The 12,317-nt window shown below is 33.1% G+C and overlaps 1 protein-coding gene and 1 long non-coding RNA gene across 2 annotated transcripts in view; one reads left to right on the forward strand and one right to left on the reverse strand.

The window, feature by feature from the left end:
- Positions 1–12,317, reverse strand: part of LOC123220038 (60S ribosomal protein L13-1) — a 67,748-nt gene that overhangs the window by 9,091 nt on the left and 46,340 nt on the right. The window lies entirely within an intron of this gene.
- LOC123220044 lies at positions 512–2,488 on the forward strand. Its single transcript, XR_006502975.1, has 3 exons — positions 512–670; positions 1,147–1,587; positions 2,173–2,488. It is a non-coding gene; the product is annotated as an uncharacterized LOC123220044 (long non-coding RNA).

Here is a 12,317-nt window from a genome sequence, read left to right on the forward strand (position 1 = left end):
AAATGTGTAAATTATTCATATCAAATTATTATTTCAGATAGAAGAATACGAGATTCTATTTGAGAAGAGTTTTGAAAGAAAAGAATAATGGAACAAAAGAAGCCTTGAGAGGCAAGGCACAGTATGGAATAGAATCAATAATCCATTTGCTTTCTTTTCTACTTGAATTGCTTTATACTGTAACGCTTGTCTTTTATTGGCGTTTTCTTTCTCTCATCATGAGAATCTAACTGATTATTTAATCATAAAATTTGTTTCCATTTTCATGCTTGCTTAAAGAGATTGTTATGAAAGAAAAGAATAACAATTTAAAAGATGTAGCCAACAAGTCTTGACAGAAGGAAGCAAAGAAGAAATCGGTACATCCTCTCTTCGTAAATTAACAGTATATTTGTCTTGTCTTAATAGTTTTTTTTGGATTATGAAGGGTATTCTAGAAGAAATATGTCAAGGTTGCAGTGTAATTACAACAATTGTCCAGACTAATTAACTATGTTTTGAGGATTTGCAGGTAGATGTCCAGTTGAGGAATGAAGATTTGGGGATTGATACTTATAGATCCGGTGGTTCAGGTGGTTAGCATGTAAATACCACCAGTACTGCTGTCCCAATAACTCATATTCCAAGGGAGATGACTGTGTCCATCCAAGATAAATGATCTCAACATATGGTAAAGATTTTTTGCCTACATTCCTGAGTAATCGATTAAAATATGCCAGCTGGATCAGTTTGTTGATCACCATTCCTTCGTCGCATGTTATATTAAGGCCTATGTTTGAGTGCCAGCTTTCCTTCAATTTCATTCTCCTTTTATGGAATATCTAGAAAGATGACTTGTTGATTCAAATGATCTCTTTTTTTCTTTTTGGTATTTCATTAAGTTACCATGAACTGAGCTACATCTATGAATCATAGCAAGGTAGAAAATTAGAATGTAGTTTTACAGGCAATGGATCTTGATTTATTACACCATTTATGTGCAATTTATTAATGTCAAGTCAAGTCTCTGGTATAGTTGCGATACAGCATCATCCCTCGGCATTAAGGAAGCTATGTATAGTGACACATGGGTTGAGTGCTTTATGCATAATCAATTTTGGTTTTTCTTTGCTTATGGGTCTTTTGCCTTTTTGGTCTTTATAACAGAACAAAGCTAAAACACTTGAGGTTCTGTGTGCAAATCTGTATGAAATGGAGAAGTTAAGAATTCAGATGAGTAGATCAAAACTTCGATCAGAGCAGGTAAGAGTGACTGTGACATGAAGATGAGCAAGTTTACTATTGTTTTTTGTTTGTTATCTTCCAGAATGATGAAAGGATCTTATCACTGTAAACAGATCGATAGTGGTGATCAATTGGAGCGTATCTGAACTTACAGCTAGGGCCTTCCAAACATGGATTTGAACGCTAGTGCAAGTACCTTGGATCTCTTGCACAACGGTCAACAAGTATCAATACTGTTTTGCATGTGCACAGTTTTTTGTGCAAGAAAATCCCCAGATTTTGCAAAGTGCCTACAATTTTTTGTACATTAGAATCTACCTTCTATTGATAATTGGTGGGATATGTTTCATGATTGTTAATTTGGTAAGATTGACATAATGATTAATTCGATTTATTTTTGGTTTTTTTTACTTTTTTTTAGTCCTATTCTCTCTTTCCACAATTTGTAGATACTTGAAGAGAATTATGAAACATTTAATTGTATATGATACATAGATTATTATGATATAAATGAAGTCTATTTATTTATTAAAGTGGGTTTAATAGGACTTTTCATATTAATACAAGGCAAGATATAATTTTGTGCATTTTATTATTGTTCTGTCATTGAATCCTCATTACTTCCAATCATTTGAACAAAGCCAAAAAGGAAGAAAATAATAGGGATATAAAGGTAATAGATTTTAAAGATAAAATATTGAACAACTAAATTTTAGTGAAATGATTAATTTTGTGGGTGCATTTGTCATTATGTGAAACTTCAGTATTTTGTTTGAGAAAGTGTAGTATATTAAAATTCTGATGATCTTAGGACAGATTCATGACAAATGGTGTGATTTATATGCTATTTCCACCATTAACAGGAACATAGGAAAATGATTTGAAGTTGCATTGTAACCATGATTTTATGTTGCTTTCGCATTGGAACCCAGCTGTTTCATTGTGCAGGCTATGGTTGTTCGTGAAGTATCTGTATCCGACTTTCACTCCAACAGTAGTCTTGTTTGTTGCTGGAATGGTTGCGTATGGAGTACTTAAGTACCCGCAAAATGAGAAACTCAAGGACCAAAATTGAATCATGGATGAAGGCTGATGGTTTCAGTCGTAAAATAAGGGAGGACTTGTACGACATCCACTGATAATTGTACTTTGGTGAAATTTTTTGCAGTGGCTTCTTCAATTTCACTAGGACCAAGTCTTTGAATGCGGTGAAATTCTATGGATGTACGGATGATTTCGGTAGTCTATCATCACTATTTTCACATGTCGGACATTTGTCCCCTGTTATCTTTTTGTTTAAGCCTAGCCTACAAAGATGAAGAAGAAAGCAGCAGAGAAGTATCTGTACAATCAGAGGGAGGAATGAGAATGGGAAAGATATTGGGCCTTAGATTCTGAAATTTTAGGAATTTTCGGCCCAATTCACCCCAACCTGAAGAATATTTTGAACAATTCTTTTGTTCAAAGGCTCATCGAATGTTTTTCAATCAGAAACATGTTTTCTCAGTTTGAGTCTCAAACTTGTCCAATTCAATTAACAAACTTAAGATATTTTACAATAATTATATATAAGAATATTTAAATAAAATAATATTATTTTTTAATTATAATTAATCAAATAAAATAATTATTTATAAGCGATGATTTCTAATATGATGAATTTTTTTTAAATAAAATATTATCAAAGCCAAACCTACCCTAAGTATACATCTTTTGTACATTTCCAGCTAACATTTATTTTACACCAACTAGTTGTCAAAATTGTGAGGTGTATTTGCTAACGTATCCATCGTTTTCAGGTATGCATAGACTTGTGAAATCAGTAAATTCTTTTGTTCGAAAGCTTGTCGAATTTTGTTCAATTGGAAACATTTTTTTCAGTCTGAAATTTTGAGTCTCAAACCTGTCCAATTCAATTAACAAATTGAAGATAAAAATCTTAACCTTAAGGTGGCATTTGGTTCATGCATTTAAATATTATTTCAGTTATCTATTTTTATTATTTATTAGGTTACAAAGGATTTTGATAATTTTCTATTATTAATAATAATTTGATAAATAATATAAGAGATAATATCGCATCTGTCTTAAATATTTAAAAATTATCAAAATAATCAACTCGTTGTCAAAATTGTGAAGTACATTTGGTAAGGTATCAATTTTTTCTGGAATCAGTAAATTATATCAAGTACTTCTAGAATTAAAAAGAAACAAATCTGCCTGAGTTGTATTTATACTTCAAAGATTATAAAAGAAAAGAATATTAAGCTTTAACTGAAAGCAAAGGCCATTGAAACTAGAGAAAAGAAAAATTATGAAAATCAGTCTAAACCCTAAACTTTTCCACTATTTGGTGTAAGTACTCAACCATCTAGTTAACTTGATTTTAAATTATTGTTGGAATTAGAGAAAATTAGTCTTCTGCTTTCTGTTTTGTTTTGGATTTCTATTTTTATATCAGTGCTGCATGAAATGAAATCTATAATCTTAAATTATATTTTAAATTATATTTTGAAAGAAAGAATAATGGAACAAAAGAAGCCTTGAGAGGCAAGGCTTCTTTTGTATGGAATAGAATCTATAATCTATTTGCTTTCTTTTCTACTTGAATTGCTCTATACTGTAATGCTTGTCTTTTATTGGCGTTTTCTTTCTCTTATCATGAGAATCTAATTGATTCTGTATTCATAAAATTTGTTTCCATTTTCATGCTTGCTTAAAGAGATCGTTGTGAAAGAAAAGAATATCCTTTTAAAAGATGTAGCCAACAAGTCTTGACAGAAGGAAGCAAAGAACAAATTGGTATGACTACACTAGTGAAAGAAATTCATAAACTAGCCAAAGAAGAAAAATATATGATTAAGTAGTTATGGTGGCTCTGTACTTTGAATATTTAAAGAGAAATTCCTTTTATTCTAGATTTGAGATCATTGTCTGATATCCCGAATTTGTTAGAGTTTAGATGAAATCAACTTGCAACATAAATTTGGGTGAGATATATATGTTATAATAGCTTCTATGTACAACTAAAAATTCTTGGTGGAAGTTGGCATTGGTTCGGAAGATTGACCGATAAAAAATGCATATGAAGATCTTACATATATCTCATTCATGCCAAACAATATTGGAGTTGTACCAGGATAGAATGCCCAAAATTGCAGCCTTTACTGCTGCAACAAAATTCTAAATTGGTTTTGCCCAACAATATTCATATGAATGATGATGAAGTCGTTGAGTGAAACTCAACTCTTGCCATTACCTGACTCAATTTCTTTGATAGCGAATCTTGTAACATCTTAATGTTAGTGGTTGCAACTTGGGTACATTTATAATTGGGCATCTTAACAAGCTCAAAATCATTAGTCTTCGTGATTCTAATATTAGGGAAATCTCCATCTCATTTAATTAATTAATTTATCTAAGACTATTAGATTTGAACATCTATTATGAGCTAACAAAAATAGCACATCCTCTCTTTGTCAATTAACAATATATCTGTCTGCCTTAAAAGTTTTTTTTTTTTTTTTTGGGGATTAAGAAGGGTATTCTAGCAGAAATATGTCAAGGTCGCAGAGTAATTACAACAATTGTCCAGACTAATTAACTAGCTTGCAAATTTGTTTTCCAAACTTTGATCACGTGCTTGATAATGATATTCCATTAAAATTTTTATCAAGCTTTACTGTAATAATAAGACAATAAATACCCAGTCGAAGTTTATAAATAAAACTATATATACAAATAAAAAATATTAATTTATGTACTATTGATAATTGTCATTATGTGATTCAATTTTCTAGTTTAGGCAAACAGGATGCAGTGTCATGAGGTAAACTAGTATTCTCCATTGCAATGGTATGATTTTGACATATGATTGCAGCTAAAATTGATGATGCCGTAATGCTTGGGCTAGCAGTGCTAAATCAACCAAACCAAGAAGCTTTAATTGCAAACTAGTATACTATGCGTAATGCTTGGCATAGTTTTATGTGCAAAATCGGATCGTGAACACCCTTAATTATGCCTAAGAGTAAAATTACATTAACATAAATTGGTGATGTTATTGTTATTATGTAATTGCATTGATCCTGTTATATCAGTTTACGTAAATTTGCTTCTCTATATATTTGATGTTGTCTTTCTGAAAGCAAGAATATTAGACATTATAAGGGGATGGAACCATGAAGCCTTGAGAGCAAAGGCAGAGAAAGTTTTTCTGCTCTGAATTCATTTTTTAAAATTTTAGTGCAGCAGTCTACATGTGCAATCCCGAAATTTTTTATCTCATTGATTATTTTTATGACGTGCTCAAATGTATACTTTTCAGTTCAAAGTATGCAATAATTTTCTCTTGTTGAAGGTAAAGAACATTTGATGCTGAATAGTTTACATATTCCAACACTGAACATGTTATTAACGAAAAGAATGAAGCAACATTCTTAGCAAAGGAAGATAATGGAATCATACCTTGCTTCTTCTTATCATTAGCTTTTCTTTGCTTTATACATTCCCTCTTTTTTATGCTTTTTGTTTTTGTTTTTATTTCAAAGCTCAAAATACAACCATTCATTCTTTCACTATCAAACACTCGACAGAATTCTCTCCTTATCCCCAAAAAAAAAAAGCCATGGAAATTGTTTCTGCAATTGCTGGCAAGATCGCAGAGTATTTGTCTGTAGCTGCTGGCGGTCAACTTGGTTATCTGTTCCATTACAATGACAACATTAAAGACTTGAAAGAGCGAGTAAAGGAGCTTAGTGGCTGCAAAGAGAGGGTGCAAATGAAAATTGCTACTGCTAAAAGAAATGGAGAAAGTGTCTTCATTGATGTTCAAGACTGGATAGAAAAAGTTGACAAGATTTCTGCAGAAGCTGAAAAGTTTTTTGAAGATGAAGCCAAAGCAAACAAGAGGTGTCTCAAAGGGTGGTGCATCAATCTCGGACAACGTTACCGATTCAGTAAGGAGGCAAAAGAGCAGGCCTTGGCAATTTCATATCTTGTGTTGCAAGAAGTGGAAAGGTTTGAGCACGTGTCTTCTCTTCCTTCTCCATCTGCAGTGGTATCATCATCTTCGGTAATTCCTTCTGGCACTTTTGAATCTCGAAACTCACTTAAGAAGCAAATTCTGAAAACTTTAATTGATGATGATAATATCAGCATAATTGGAATATGTGGGATGGGGGGTGTGGGTAAAACCACGCTGGTGAAAGAAATCAGCCGACAAGTAAAAGAGGAAAAAATATATGAAGAAGTAGTGATGGCAGTTGTCTCTCAAAACCCGAGTATTATGAAGATTCAAGGTAACATTGCTGATACGTTAGGTGTAGCAATGCCCTTATGGGCTAATTCTGAATCAGTAAGAGCCAGTTTCCTAAGAGACAGAATCAAGGAAAAGAAGCAGATCCTTGTAACCTTAGATGACGTTTGGAAAAGAATTGAATTTGATGAGATTGGTATTCCATGGAGTGATCATAGAGGTTGTAAAATTTTGATCACCTCTCGAAGCATAGCTGTTTGCAATCAAATGAGGTGTCAAAAGAATTATACAGTTGAGACGTTATCCAAACAAGAATCTTGGGATCTTTTTAGCAAAATTGTCGGCTTGACTATTGAAAACTACGATATAAACCAGATTACAGGAGAAGTGATTGCTAAATGTGGTGGCTTACCAATTGCAATTGTCACAATAGCAAGAGCTTTGAAGGACAAGAACAAACGTGCGTGGAGTAATGCAGCTCGACAACTTAAAACATCTATTCTTACAAGTATCCCAGGAATGGAGAGCAATGTTATATCATCTCTGGAACTAAGCTTCAACTGCTTAGAAAATGATGAGATAAAATCACTTTTCTTGTTTTGTAGCTTATTTCCAGAAGATTACAAAATTCCAGTTGAATCTTTGGTTCGATATTGGATAGGTTTGAAGTGGTTTGGAGATGCCGATGAAACAATCGAAGGTGTCAGAAATAGAGTACATGCTATTGTAAGTGATGTCACCTATTCTTTTCTCCTAATTGATGATGGTAAAAATTGTGTTAAAATGCACAATATTGTCCGTGATTTTGCATTAACTGTAGCCTCTAAATATGACCATAAGTTCATTGTGAAAGCTGGCACTCGTCTACAAGAGTGGCCAGATGGAGATACATTTGATGAATTCACATGTATCTCGTTGATGGCAAATTTTATTAGGGAACTACCTAGTGGGTTGAAATGCCCAAACTTGCAAGTTTTGTTGCTTCAAGGAAATAAAAATTTGGTTATCGCTGACTATTTCTTCCAAGAAATGAAAGATCTCAAAGTTTTGGACTTGGGAAAAAGCTTCATCACGTCCTTGCCTGATTCACTTTCATTTCTCATAAATCTTAGGACATTAGATATTACTAATTGCGATTTGGGCAACCTCTCAGTAATTGGGAAGCTAACAAAACTGGAGATCCTGAACCTTTCCAATTCTTATATTAAAGAGATCCCCATTTCCTTTAGCCAATTAAGTAATCTCAGGTTGCTAGATGTGAATAATTGTTGGCTATTAGAACTAATAACTCCTGGTGTTATACAGTCTCTTAAAAAGTTGGAAGAGTTGTACATTAATGTATTTCAGAATTGGAAATCTGAAAGTGAAAATCTGAGAAGCAATGCCAGTCTTGTTGAGTTACGAGCCTTATCTCGATTGACTAATTTGCATATTTATATTCCAAATCTTGATCTCTTGCCAAAGTTTTTGTCATTTCAAAACCTGTTCAACTTTATCTTACAAATAGGTGGTGATCTAGATGTTCAGGGTTATTTTGATATGAGTAGATACTCAAGAACTATGATACTCCAACAAATCAACAATCCGGTGATGCATGAATGGGTTAAAGGGTTGCTCAAAAGAATTGAGTTTCTATCTGTTGAGACAATTGATAATTTAGAGAGTGTTAGTCATAACCTAGTTGAAGAAGGGTTTAATGAATTGAAGAGTCTTGATATCAACTCATGTGAAAAGATAAAGTGTCTCCTAAATACATTGGAATTGACACCAAACTCAACTTTCCACAATTTAGAGGAACTGCATTTGTATGAAATTCCCAACTTGGTTGAAATGTGTAAAGGAGAACCTCCGGCCGAAGCATTTTCTAAACTAAAAGTTTTAGAAGTGGCCAGATGTGATAAGATGTTAAATGTTGTACCAAGTCAATTGTTACAGAAATTTCAAAATCTTCGTACTTTCATAGCACGTAATTGTGAGTCGATGGTGTACACATTTGATTGTGAAGAGATTAAGATTACAAAAGGAGAATCGAAGTTGCTCTCATCATTAGAATATCTAGAATTGTATTACTTGCCAGAGATGTCACATATATGGAATGGTGACCATCATGACCATCAATCCATAAGCCTTCAAAACTTGAAGAAAGTAGAGATTGGATTTTGTGGTAAGTTGACAAACTTATTTTCAGCAACTCTACTCCAAGGCCTTATTTGTTTGGAAGATATATTTGTGCAGAATTGTGATGAATTAAAGGAAATCTTTGAGAAGAAAGAAGCTTTAGGTGAGGAATTAGACCCCGCTATAACCTCCCCGGGTTTGCAAAACCTGACTTCTATAGACATCTGGGATTGCGAACAATTAAGAAGCCTCTTCTCCCCTTCCATTGTGAAATGTCTGGTGAAGCTCAAAAGACTTGTAGTTAGGAGGTGTTCATCAATACAAGAAATAATCAAAAATGAGAAAGGAGAAAAAGAAGCTTCAATAAAGAGGCTGTTGTTTCCTAGTTTGTCCAATTTAGAACTTAGATATTTAGAAAACCTCACTTGTTTTAGCTCAGGGCCTTATGCTATTGAATTCCCAACATTGGAGAGGTTAAAGATATATCGATGTGAAAACATGAAGACCTTTGGATATGGAGAGCAAGTGACACCCAAGCTTAAAGAAGTGATCCTAGATGGTGAAAAGCGATGGAATGGCAACATTAATACCACATTGCAGGAGTTCTTGAATGAAAAGGTGCGTTTTCAATTATTATAAAAGAGATACATCTTTTGTTTAATTCTTCAGTGATGATGTAATTAGTTTTATGTATAATAAATAATGAATGTCATTTAATAGATAAATGGTTCATATGATTAAATTAATAAATATATTGTTGTAATTTGAAAGCAATTAATCGTTTTTTTAATAGATAAAAGATATTAAATTAAAATAAAGTCAAACTGGCCTGTTTTTATAATCAAGTCATCGGTAAAATTTAGTTTTTATTTTAAAATTTATATTTATGTACAAAGAAAGACATTTTGTTTATGATCAAAAGTGAAATGTATGATACTTTAAATTTTATATTTGAAAGTATGAGCTTCTAATGTGGTACTTGCAAGGTTTGCTTTATATAGGAAGAAGAGGAAGAAGAAGAGGAGAAAGAAGAAGAAGAAGAAGAAGAAGAAGAAGAAGAGGAGGAGGAAGAAGAAGGCTGAAAATCCATGTGAGGTAATTTCTTTTTACTTGATAGATATCTTATGAATAGCTACTTTGTTGCATACTTGGATAAGGCTTTTAAATTTTCGTAAACATTGATTCTATGCAAGTAGATTTTAACTTACTGATTGAATAACGTTTTACCGCTGGATGCCAGTGCTTATTGATAATGGCTAACTCATGAATTTTCATAGTAGAATCCAAAAACCAAATTTCTAAACTAATTTCTATTTTCTAATTGCTTGAATTGTATACGCGCAGGGTCAGCTCTGCTTTCTCTCTAATTCTTCTAATTGTTTTTCTCATCTCCTATTAGAGAAATTTAACAAAGAATACTACGACTCAGTATAATTCTGTCAATGTTATGTGGTTGGAACGAATAAGTTTGGCAAAATTTAACAAAGAATACGATATAGAAATGTCAAAATCTAATTTGAGTAAATAAAAAAGAAGACAAGCCAAAATCCATTTTCTCTCTCTTGTATGCTCACCCATGGATGTTTTTATTTTTTAATTTATACATTATTTAATAAGTTTTTTAATCATGTTTATATGTTATTAAGAAGCTAATATATTGTTTTTGGCAGGAATTTGTGGGAAGACAGCAAAAAATGGTATTAATCATGCTATTTCATATTTTATTTATTCAGTATTATCTACAAGAAAAGGAATTGTGATAACTTTGATTTGGTTCAATATTGTTCATTCATATGCTTTGCAGAGGAAGAAGAAGAAAAGGGTTGGTGTGATAGAGATTGAGATGTGAATACAAGAATTTGTAATTAATTGATTTGTTTGAACATTGCCAACTGCACTTGGTTTTACGTTTATTCTTTGTAATTCGTGCGTAATATATTTTTTTAAAAAAATGTATATGGTATTAACTGTTATTATGTTGTAATTGAAATTTATATATTTATTTTTTATCAATAAGCAAACTACTGCTATAATCATTGGCCTACTTTGGTGCCGTTCGAACTCTTCAACTCCACAGAGACTTCAGGATCAGGCAAGGCAACGATTTTTTACCCAGAAACACCAGTGATCTTCCCTTGGATCTCATTCTGCCTATTGTGTTCTTTGTGACAGTCTACTTATGGTCGGATTGAAGATGAACTTCACCGCCTTTTCTCTGATAATGATCACAGTTTTCCTCAGCGTGATAGCTTCTCAGGTGTCAAACATCTCATAGTAATCTGAAATTAAGACACTTTAATACTGTACTTGATTAATTATATCACCTTCTTTGAACTTGAAAATTTCAGGGTCTCGGACTAGTAATCGGTGCAGCATTCATGGATGTGAAGAAAGCAACAACATTGGCATCTATTGTTGTTATGACCTTTATGCTCTCTGGTGAATTCTTTATACGGGTTAGAAGAAATTGTCTAACAAATGCCTCAAGCCAGTTACACACAATCTTATAATTGGTACTTCATGTGTTGTTTTGTATAATGATTTGGTGCAGAATGTTCCATATTTTATGAGATAGGTGCGCTACATCTCTTTCAATTATCACTCATACAGGCTTCTCCTGAAAATCCAGTTCATTTGCTCTGATTCAGGTCCTTGTGATTCTTCCTTAATCAGAAAACCCAGACAAGATCAAGGTGGCTCAGAAGTGGGAGCTCTGGTGGCCATGATTGTAGGATATTGGCAGCAGAGTCTACTGCCAACAATTATAGCAGTTGAGATGACTTGTGTCACACGGATACAGCTGAAATACTCAAAGCGTCTCTCCTGAAGACCTATCCTCAAGAGAACTGAGAACTGTTCCCACCAGGTTGCTTCACTTTCCCTGGAATTTAACTTCTCCTGCATCTCCATCTCACCTTCTATCACCGCAGGTTTTAAGACCTTTCTCTTCTCAATTTTCGTTCCTTGAGCTTCATAGGCCTCCACATGGTACTGCATATTAGAAAATCTATAACCAGATCAACATGAAACAGTATTTCATCAAATAGCTAAAAATCATTATAGGCAGTGTTATTGATACTGGCCTCATGAGCATCAAAAGGAGAGGGCTCTCCATTTTGACAACTCTGGTTTCTGGTTCCAGGTGGCAACTTGGCCTGTATTTTTGATGGAAATGTTTTGTCATTTATGTTCCCATTTGCAAGATCAATGAGAAACTCTGCTGGTTATTGGCGATGAGAAGAGATCAACCGATTGAATAGAAATATGGCATGTATATGAGCTTTGAGTGGTTCATGTAGAATTGATTATTTGTTGTGACTAAAATTACTAATGCCTATGATTTGATGAATGTATGAAAATAGGGAGCAAAATCTAAGGTGATGATTCGTGAATCTTTGGTTTTGATGATGGAGAATGCAGGGAGTTGTTTGTGTTCATGCATCCTTATTTTGTGGAAATTTTTCTTTTCGTTTTGTAAATTTTGATGCGTATTATTGTTAATTGTTATTGTTTTTATTATTTTTGATAGACTAAGTTGTTGTTGTGTTTGTGCAGGTGGTATAAAATTTGGGAGAGAAACGTTGGTGGTGATGAACCATTGATTGACAAATTATCATTTGATTCTTAGTGTTTGGATATGGTTTCTTCAGAGAGGCCTGGACCCACTGTTTTGATTTTCACATTAGTATGTTTATTGATTTATAATGCTGCATGCACA

This window comes from Mangifera indica, chromosome 7 (assembly GCF_011075055.1).
Source record: "Mangifera indica cultivar Alphonso chromosome 7, CATAS_Mindica_2.1, whole genome shotgun sequence".
Lineage (NCBI taxonomy): Eukaryota > Viridiplantae > Streptophyta > Magnoliopsida > Sapindales > Anacardiaceae > Mangifera > Mangifera indica.